Genomic DNA, 9210 nt, shown 5'->3' with positions numbered 1-9210 from the left:
AATACACCCGCCTTTTATTCATTCTCCAGAATTTCTCTACTAGACTTATTATAAACTAAGTGATAATTTATTCCCCATTTTTTATGTTTTGATGGCTTTGTATAAATAAAAAGAAGCATCCCTAGAGAATCCATTGAATTGACTAAATCACTCATTCTTAGAATTTACCACCTTTTTGTTGTTTTAGAACAAGTAACGAACCTGCTCAATGTGGGAAACATTCGTATTCTTCTTAGAATTCACTGTTTCCAGCAGAGTTTTTCCATAGCATTTCTCATCTCTGAATTTCTCAGGGTGTATATTAAAGGATTCAACATGGCAGTGATAACCGTATAAAACACAGTCATGGATTTATCAATGGGAAAGTTGGAAACGGGTCTGACATACATGAAAATACAAGGAACAAAAAAGAGGGCAACCACTATGAGGTGAGAGCTGCAGGTGGACAGGGCTTTGCACCTCCCTTCCTGACTGTAAGTTTGAAGGGAGTTTAGGATGACCCCATAGGAGATTAGCAGAAGGATAAAGATGACCACACAGATTGCTCCACCATTGGCCACCACAGTGAGGCCAATAACAGAAGTGTCAGTGCACGCAAGTTCCAATAATGGGGATATGTCACAGGCAAAGTGGTCAATGACATTGGGGCCACAGAAGGAAAGATTGTACACAGAGGCAAGTTGAGCCACAGAGTGCACAAAACCTCCAACCCAGGCCACCACCAACAGGATGCACACCTGTCGACTCATGATGGTGAAGTAGTGCAGTGGCTTACAGATGGCCACATAGCGATCATAGGCCATCACCTGCAGAAGGAAGACCTCAGAACTCCCAAATAGATGTTCTGTAAAAAGCTAGCCCATGCGAGCTGGGAAGGAAATAGTCTTTTTATCACAGAGTAAATCTATAATCAATTTGGGTGAAATGGCAGTGGAATAAACAGCATCCATGAGTGACAGACAGGCAAGGAAGAAGTACATTGGGGAGCCCAGGGAGGGACTGGCAATAACAGTCACCACAATGAGCAGGTTTCCCAGCATCGTCACAACGTAGATGAGAAAGAACAGGACAAATAATGCTTTTTGCAGCTCCGGATCCTGAGAGAGGCTCAGGAGGACAAATGCTGTGACATTGTTACTCCGTCCCATTTATTGTTCTATAACGTTTGTATTAGAGATGAGAGCTCCAGAGAACAATACCTATAATGAAATTGAAAACAGAACTATGAATACGTCCATTATAACATGAAGTACATTGTTACATCTTCCACAGTGCTTCACACACAATAAACATTTAGTAAACATCTATCAAACTCCTCTTCCAAGGAGCCCAATATACCTTCCTTGACAAATCTATTTCTCTTCAGAAAATTTTTGTTGGGCCTATGGGTAAAAGGTTCTATCTGTAAGTCTTAGAGAATATTCCAAAGGGAAGAATAGTCAATGGCCACACATTGAATAACTCCCGATTTATACTATGTGACTTCCTGGCAAAGTAGTGAGCAATGACAAACAGGCAAAGAGTTTCTGCTTTCACAAAAACTTGCTCTCTGGGCTTAGTGATAAACTCTTAATAAAGAAATTGGCAAAAAGTCAGTCATTTCAGTTTTTAGTATTTGTGCTGAGTAACTGTTATGATCTCTGTAGACCCAGAAATAACAGCTCTTCTAAATTTCTCATTCAATATGATCAAACTCCACTATTTGATATTCAATTCTTCATGTCTCAAAGGATGTTTCATCTTCATGAATCTCTCATTAAATTTCAAGCAACAGAAATTTGAACTGTGTCAAATAACTTCACAATTATTTAGCACACTTTTCCCTGCAACAATTACTGGGTCTGATTCTCTGTCAACTTTTTAAGGGACTATAATTCTCTCCATTTTGTCCTTGCCTATAACACGATACTTTATGCACTTAAATACACTATCCTGATTTTCAGCAAATAATTTTGAACTGAACTAAATTAACTCATCACTATCACCAGCCACAGTGTTATCCTTTACTGTATTTCTCAAAACTCTTGAGATGACTTAGGTAATCAAAGGAGAGAAAAGAGACACTGAAAAGAGAAGGAGAACATAGTAAAACATGCTTTATTGATGATGCTATTTCAGCAATAACAGTTTTCCAAAATAGAACTTCAATTCCTACATTCCAAAAAGAAACATACTCACGTAGAAATTCCAAGCTCAATGTAAAAAGGCATGGGTTTGAGGCATTTTCTAAATATAATTACAAGTCTGTCTCAGTTTGATCATTGGAAAACAAAGGGACTGAAGTGCACAATCTCAGAACCCTTTCCTGTTCAACTATCTGTGATACAATTAGTGCCAAACTAACTTATTCTATTCTGCTGACTTTTTTTTCATTTTCACACTTTTAAAATTAAATAATTTCCAAGATTATCACTGTTACTTGAAAAATGCTAGCCAGTGGTAAGTGAAATTTGATCATTAAAAAGAGCAATAATGACTAAATTTTCACCTTTAATGTGTAGCTACTTAAAAATCCAAGATGTCCTTTGGGAAAGAGCACAACACACAGATGAATAGTGTGGCCTATGGAGCCACAGTGCCTCTGTTCCAGTCCGAGCTTCGCCACTAGCTATGTGACTTTGGACAGCTTAATAAACCTATACGTGCCTCCATTTCATCATGTTTAGAATGAAGTTACCACTATTGCTTACCTCGTAGGGTTGTTGTTTTATTATAACAAAGTAAAGTGCGTAGAACTCTGCCTGGCACCTGGCAAATGGCTTCTTATCTGAATGCTAATGAAGCTATTATCAGTGTTCAGTAATACTTCATTGTGAACATTGGATCAGAACAAATCATCTGGATGTTTATCAACCTCATGAGAATCATAGACATAGTTCAGGATAAAAATAAACAGTATACCTATAATTCACTGACCCCTTTCTCTGCTTAGTATAAAATTATATGTCTTAGGGATTATCTATTTTATTATATATGAGTAATAATATTACTTATGATGAAATTTATTTTGATGAGAAGCAAGCAGAATAATAGGAAAGAAGTAGAATCCATATCAGAGAGGAGCTAAATAGTAGGAAATGAGAAAAAGAAAAATCAAATCAGGAAACATAATTCATAGTTAATAAACAAATAACCACAAGTAAGAAGAATATGAATGCAATAGTTCAGGAAGACTAGTATTCTTTATAATATCTTCCACAGAAAGATCTCTTCCTGAAGGTCTATGAAGTGTAGCTTCAGGACACTTCTTGGGGAACCATAACAAATAAATACAGAGCACATCTAAATCATGGAAAAATATTTCTTAATTTTTAATAAAATGCTTTCTTAAAGTCTGTAGATCTGATGGTTAAGGATAAACTTAAACAACAGGGAAGAATGAGACAAGTATACAAAAATACCAATTTTCTGATTACTCTCTACTGAAGAAAATTGTAAAATTACTAAACCTCAAATGTACACGAGATGATTTCATTCACTTACATTTGGCAGCAGAAGAGCACATTTGCAGAAGAGTTAGAGTTTTCTTTAGAAGCCAGCTGTGAGGAGCCAGCTGCATGGCTCATTCAGATTACTGCTTGCAGCTTATTCAAGAGATCTGTCATATAGAGCTATAGACTGGAAAAGACATACCTATTGAAGAGCGTAAGAGGGTAAAGTAGTCAATATCTAATTCTCTTTTCTCTTTTCCACACTTTACATTCTGTAGGGTTTACTGCCCTTACTACCTTTAATCATCAATGATATATTTTACCAGGATAAAATGTTTCTTCTATTAGAAAGTTGAATTGTTTACTTATAAAGAAATAAAGCTTGTAAACTATCCTCTATAGTTTACATCTTCAAAGATGTATGATACCTTGAAAAACTAAAAGATACTATCCCTAAGCTTTCAATTTAAACCACTAAATTAACACTTTTCTAGAAAAAAAATTCCTAAGAACATGAAATTTTAAAAGATAAAATTCTATAATAACAAAAATACCCTCTACAGTACTTTACAATTATAGTTTAAAAAATCTCTCTACATCATAGTAGACAAGGTACATCCCTAAGAATGGGTTTCTTTATGTGTATATACTAGAAAGTTTATTAGGACAATTTTAAGATTCATACACAAAAGCTCATATCAAGCTTCTTGAACAAAATAGGCATTTCTTCCTTTACACTATAACGTGCTTGGTATAATATTTAAAGAATCTCAAATTCTTTAAATCAAATACATCTAAAAGTAGTTACACATCTTTTTCAACATATCATGTAAAATATAATATGCCCTAAACTAACTTTATAAATCCATTGGTTTATTTGTTATACAGGCAACATGCCACATATTCCTCCTCTTATTTGGCAAAATGAAAAATGAACACCTATAAGGTTCTTTAATAAAACCAAATATACTTCATATATTCTGATTAATTTCTTTGTTGTGCTAGCTTAATTTTCCCAACTTGGATTCCTCCAATTAAATCAAATGATATTTAAGACAGCTATATTTCCATATATCTATGGAACGTTCAATGTGCATATCTTGTCAGTTGTTTCAGGAACTCCTATCTTGTGTCTCGTCCTTGGTCCAGAAAATCCATGCTTCCTTCACTCAAGGTAACTGTAGATACCTCATGTATCCATGTGTGATCACTGAACAAATGATAATATATGACTGATCGGTAGCTCTAGAAATAGTTCCCAGTGGCTACAGTGTCTGTATTTCCACATAGGCCTCCCATAAGCTCAGTCTTTCAGAGAAGAGTAGAAGTAGCCAATGTGGATTCCTAAAATACAAAAAAAAAAAAAAAAAAACTGAAATATACTGTGAGGTAATTGAATATTCTCACCTGCTAAGAAAATTTCTTCACAGAAAAACAAAGATGCTATGTTTGCCTGACTATGAAGCACAAATAAATGAATGGAAAATTAAACAAAACTGAAATTATTTATTTGAATTTTTATCTTCTCATTATGGTGAAACAAACAAAAAGCACTTTAGTTTGAAATTTTTTATAACATTCCTGTGCCTAGCTATTAAGCTCTGCACCTAACAAGCCAAATGTTAGATACTAACTTCATGGAAAAGTCAATGCTGGAGCTTTCTCACAGGTAGGTAGATGCAGAACACTTCAGTCTTTCAATCATTCAAACAGCATAACCCTAAGACTACATCTTTTGTCATTAAAAGAATATTCCTATCTCTCCTGAGTCTAAACTCACGAAATTGAGAGCTTCCACAAGTTTCTACAGACAATGATGGATATTACAAGAAAACATCACACCCAGAGGGCTAGACACCAAATAAAGACATACTCCAGCTTGGGCAGAAATTTGAGCTTTCAGAAACCTCTTGGGTCATTCTATCTGTGAGATAACTCTTCCATTTTATGTGTAGACAGAGTCTGTGACTTTTTACATCATCACTCTTTTACATGAAAGAGACTGTAGGATCATTACAGATTAGTTTATTAGTATATGTGGAACAAATTCAAATGATCTAATCTGTCCCGAACAGTTTTCTGCCCTAGAACAATCCCTCGAGAAAAATGACTTGGGTCTTGCCAGGAAAGAGTAGCTAACACAACATGGACAATGTGACAAAAGGTATCTACGGATAAGTGTGGCTTAAACAGTAGAAACTAGTAATACCATTTAAATTAACAACACGACATTCCAAAGTACAATTCCTAAAGAGCAAAGTTGATCAAACTGCGATCATTATCTAATCTGTAATATAATCTCTCCTTAAGTGATTGAAGCAAGTGCTACGTTCTTATGATTAAATCAAAGTATAATTGTCTCTAAGGCTTCACCAAACCGCTTGCCCTGAGCAAACATATTTCACATTTTTCCCTACAGCAATTCTTTCAACATCTTTTAACACCCATCAGTATGTTAAATAATCAATGTCCATAATCCCATCCCTAAACAGTGATTAGAATTGATTGATGGGCTTTTGCCCACTAGCTGTAGGCCGTTGCCTCCTAACTAAAGACATTTGTCCCAGACGTGCATTACCTAAAAACCATATACTAAAAATCAACTGAGAAGCAACATACACTTGATTAGAGTTGGGTAGATGGGCTTTTGCCTGCTAGCTGTAAGCCATTACCTCCTAGCTAAGGTATTTTGTCCCATACATGCATTACCTAAAAACCATATCTAATAAACAAATAAGAATCAAGATTTCTAAGCCTCTATAACAAAGGGCTTTCTTCTTGCAGTAGGTGTGAATACACAATAAGGTAGTGCTCAAAGAAACTCAAGCCCAGCTTGAAGCATCTAATTTCTTGATGGATTTAATGTCATCTGGAATTTTTACTTCTTCAGTCAAAACTGCTAGCTAGAAACACAGGAAATTTGCATGTCACACAAGTACTCATTACAATGGAATTGATACCTAAAAATATTATTCATTTAATTATCTCTCCATTTTTCAAATGGTTGTATCAATTGATAAATTATAATAGCAATGTTTACTACTTCTAAAGATATAATCCTCTTCTTGACCAGCATGTAGTATTATCAGAATTTACAATCTTGCTCTATGTAAAATGCTTTATTGCAGCTATATTTTCAATATATCTGATTTTGAGGTAGGTCAAATTTTAATATTTTGATGATTTTTTTCTTTTGTGAAGTGCCTTCATAGGCCAGTTTATCAACCTGCCTTTAATTATTTGTCTTTATTCTCATTTACTTGAAATGTTTTTGTATATTATGAATATTATGCATTTTTCAGTTATAGATCTTGAAAATGTATTTGACTTTTGGCTATATTTTCTTCCTTCATGTCCTTTGATAAAGAGCAAGTCTGAATTTTAAGTTAGTCAAATACATACCTTTTCTAATTTTTCTTTTTTTTTTGTAATTTTTTCAGATTTTATTTATCTACAATTGAGGTCAAAAGCCATTCTTCTATATTATATTCAATACTATATTTTGTTCTTTTTATATATTCCTCCAAGTGTTACTTGCAGTTCTTTTCTGTGAATGGTATTAGTTTTGGGTCTGTAACAGTTTCTTTTATTTGTTCAACATGCTTCCCTGTAGGCAGACAGAGGATAATTCCAATGTGACTTGCTTTGAATAATGCAGAGTGAGTGAAGGTGTTATACACTACATCACAGAAGAAGCTTTAAATACCACTGTGTGGTTTGAATTACTTTTCTCCTTGAGCTTATGCCTTCAACCTGGAGAGCAGCATATATCTCCAATAGTGAGTGTTCCTTCCCCCTGGGTCATGCAATGAGAACGTATGGGAAGTTGGGCCAATCTTGGTCAAACTGAGCATAGTAGAGCTGTAGTCAAGACCAGCATTCATTAACTACTTTGCTTCTGCCATGTGGATATTCCACTTCACATGCTATTTACTGAATAAGAAATCTATTATCTGTTTGCACTGTCAACTCACCAACATTGTTGTAAACTAAGTGTCCATGTATGCATTATCAGCATTACTGTTAGCTATTGCTGCACTTTTTAAAACTGTGCCAAAACCAATGTCTTAAAAGGAAGATAATTTATTTTAAAAGATCTACAGTTCACCTAATGTTTCTCCATTTCAGGTTGTAGGGGCTAGGAAAAATTTGCTTCATACTACAGTTCTGCCATTGTCTTTCACCATCCTGAGACTAGTTTGCTATTTATGTAAATATCACAAAGTAAGAGGCCCAAGGAAACTATTCACAATCTCTTAAAGCCGAAGCTATGAATTGCCACACTGTCTGTTTTTCCATCATGTCATCGAACATGTCACATGGCTGAGCTCTAATTCAAGAGTGCAGAAATACATTTCACCAGTAATGAAATGTGAAAAATTTATGAACATATTGAGATGATGAATATTTGGACCCAATCACTCAGTCTACCTCATTCAGTTTCATAACTCTTTAGTATCTTTCATTAAAGTATGTGCAATTGCATATATTCTTAATTATTATAGTTTTGAAATAAATCACAACATGCAGTAGAGCAATTTGTGCCATTTTTTCTGGCCCCTGAGTAGATCATGGTTATCTTTTTCCCTTTATATTTTTATAAACAGTTCAGGATTTATTTTGTTCATATTACGGCATGCTTTTGCAGCCAGAACCTCTCATGCACTCTAAAAAATATGTTGTCTGTTCATTAGATCTGTCATTCAAGGCATTTTTAGCTGTAGCTAGGCTTTTTCTTCTCTATGAATCTACACTTCTTCACCACCTTTGTATGCTTCTGGAGTTATAGTAAAATCATATAAGATAGTGTTTATTTTTTACACTGTCTTTAAGGATGTGACTTTATTTGAATTATTGATGTATTATTATTATTACTATTATTATTGGATTTATGAGGGAAGAGAGAGGCAATACAAACCTATATATTGAGTTCAACATATTTAATAATATGTCCACGATAGATAGATAAATGGTCTTACAGGTGTAACTTTTGATAAACATACATAGGGTTAAGTAACTGGACAAAGTACACATAAAATATAAGAATTATATTCTTAGATGTAGGATTATTAATTGATTTTTGTTTTCTTTGCTCTGTAGTTTCTTCTCACTATTTTTTTTCAGTTTGTTAATATTTCTATTTTAATAAAGAGAGAAAGTGTACGTTTGAAAACCTTGCAAAAATGCAAAAGTACCATGATCTCCAGCATTTTCACTTCAGTGAAATATCTGTGAAATGAAGAATGTAGCCTAAAATATGGCAGCATTTATATTTAAAAACATTACAGCAAGATTATCTTCTGTATGTATTTTTCTTCTTTTTCAAATTCCTTACTGAACATATATATACATAATGATTTATGTATAACATGATATCAATAAATAATTCTTTCGGAAGTTCTAAATAAAAGTTACATTGGTTATAACATTCATTTTAGTTACAAACAGGCTCTAAAGAACATTCAGTAAAAGACTAATTGTATAAAATGTGATAGAGATGAATAACCACAGATTTAGAACTATATTGTCAAATTAGATTGAGAAGGCTTTTGGTTAAGGTGTCATAGATAATTTCCACTGAGTAGTATGTTTAGGCTAGAAAATAATAGGATAAAAAATGAAAATATGAAAAGCATATCTTAATGACAACATCAAGAAACTACACTAAGTTATGGGCAATTTCTAATAGCAAAGTGATAGATTTTGAGATGAAAGGCAGGATTATTGCTAAAAGTGAAGATATAAAGCCAAAAACATGTATACAGTTCTCTAGAAACTT

At 33.9% G+C, this 9210-nt stretch overlaps 1 pseudogene; it reads right to left on the bottom strand.

Moving 5' to 3' along the window:
* Window positions 1-239: 239 nt before the first annotated feature.
* On the bottom strand, window positions 240-1148 carry LOC134360974 (olfactory receptor 4A5-like; annotated as a pseudogene).
* Between the last annotated feature and the right edge of the window lie 8062 nt (window positions 1149-9210).

The sequence above is a fragment of the Cynocephalus volans genome, chromosome 12 (assembly GCF_027409185.1).
Source record: "Cynocephalus volans isolate mCynVol1 chromosome 12, mCynVol1.pri, whole genome shotgun sequence".
NCBI lineage: Eukaryota > Metazoa > Chordata > Mammalia > Dermoptera > Cynocephalidae > Cynocephalus > Cynocephalus volans.
The sequence above is the reverse complement of the archived record's forward strand: the minus strand, read 5'-3'. Positions and strand labels throughout refer to the sequence as shown.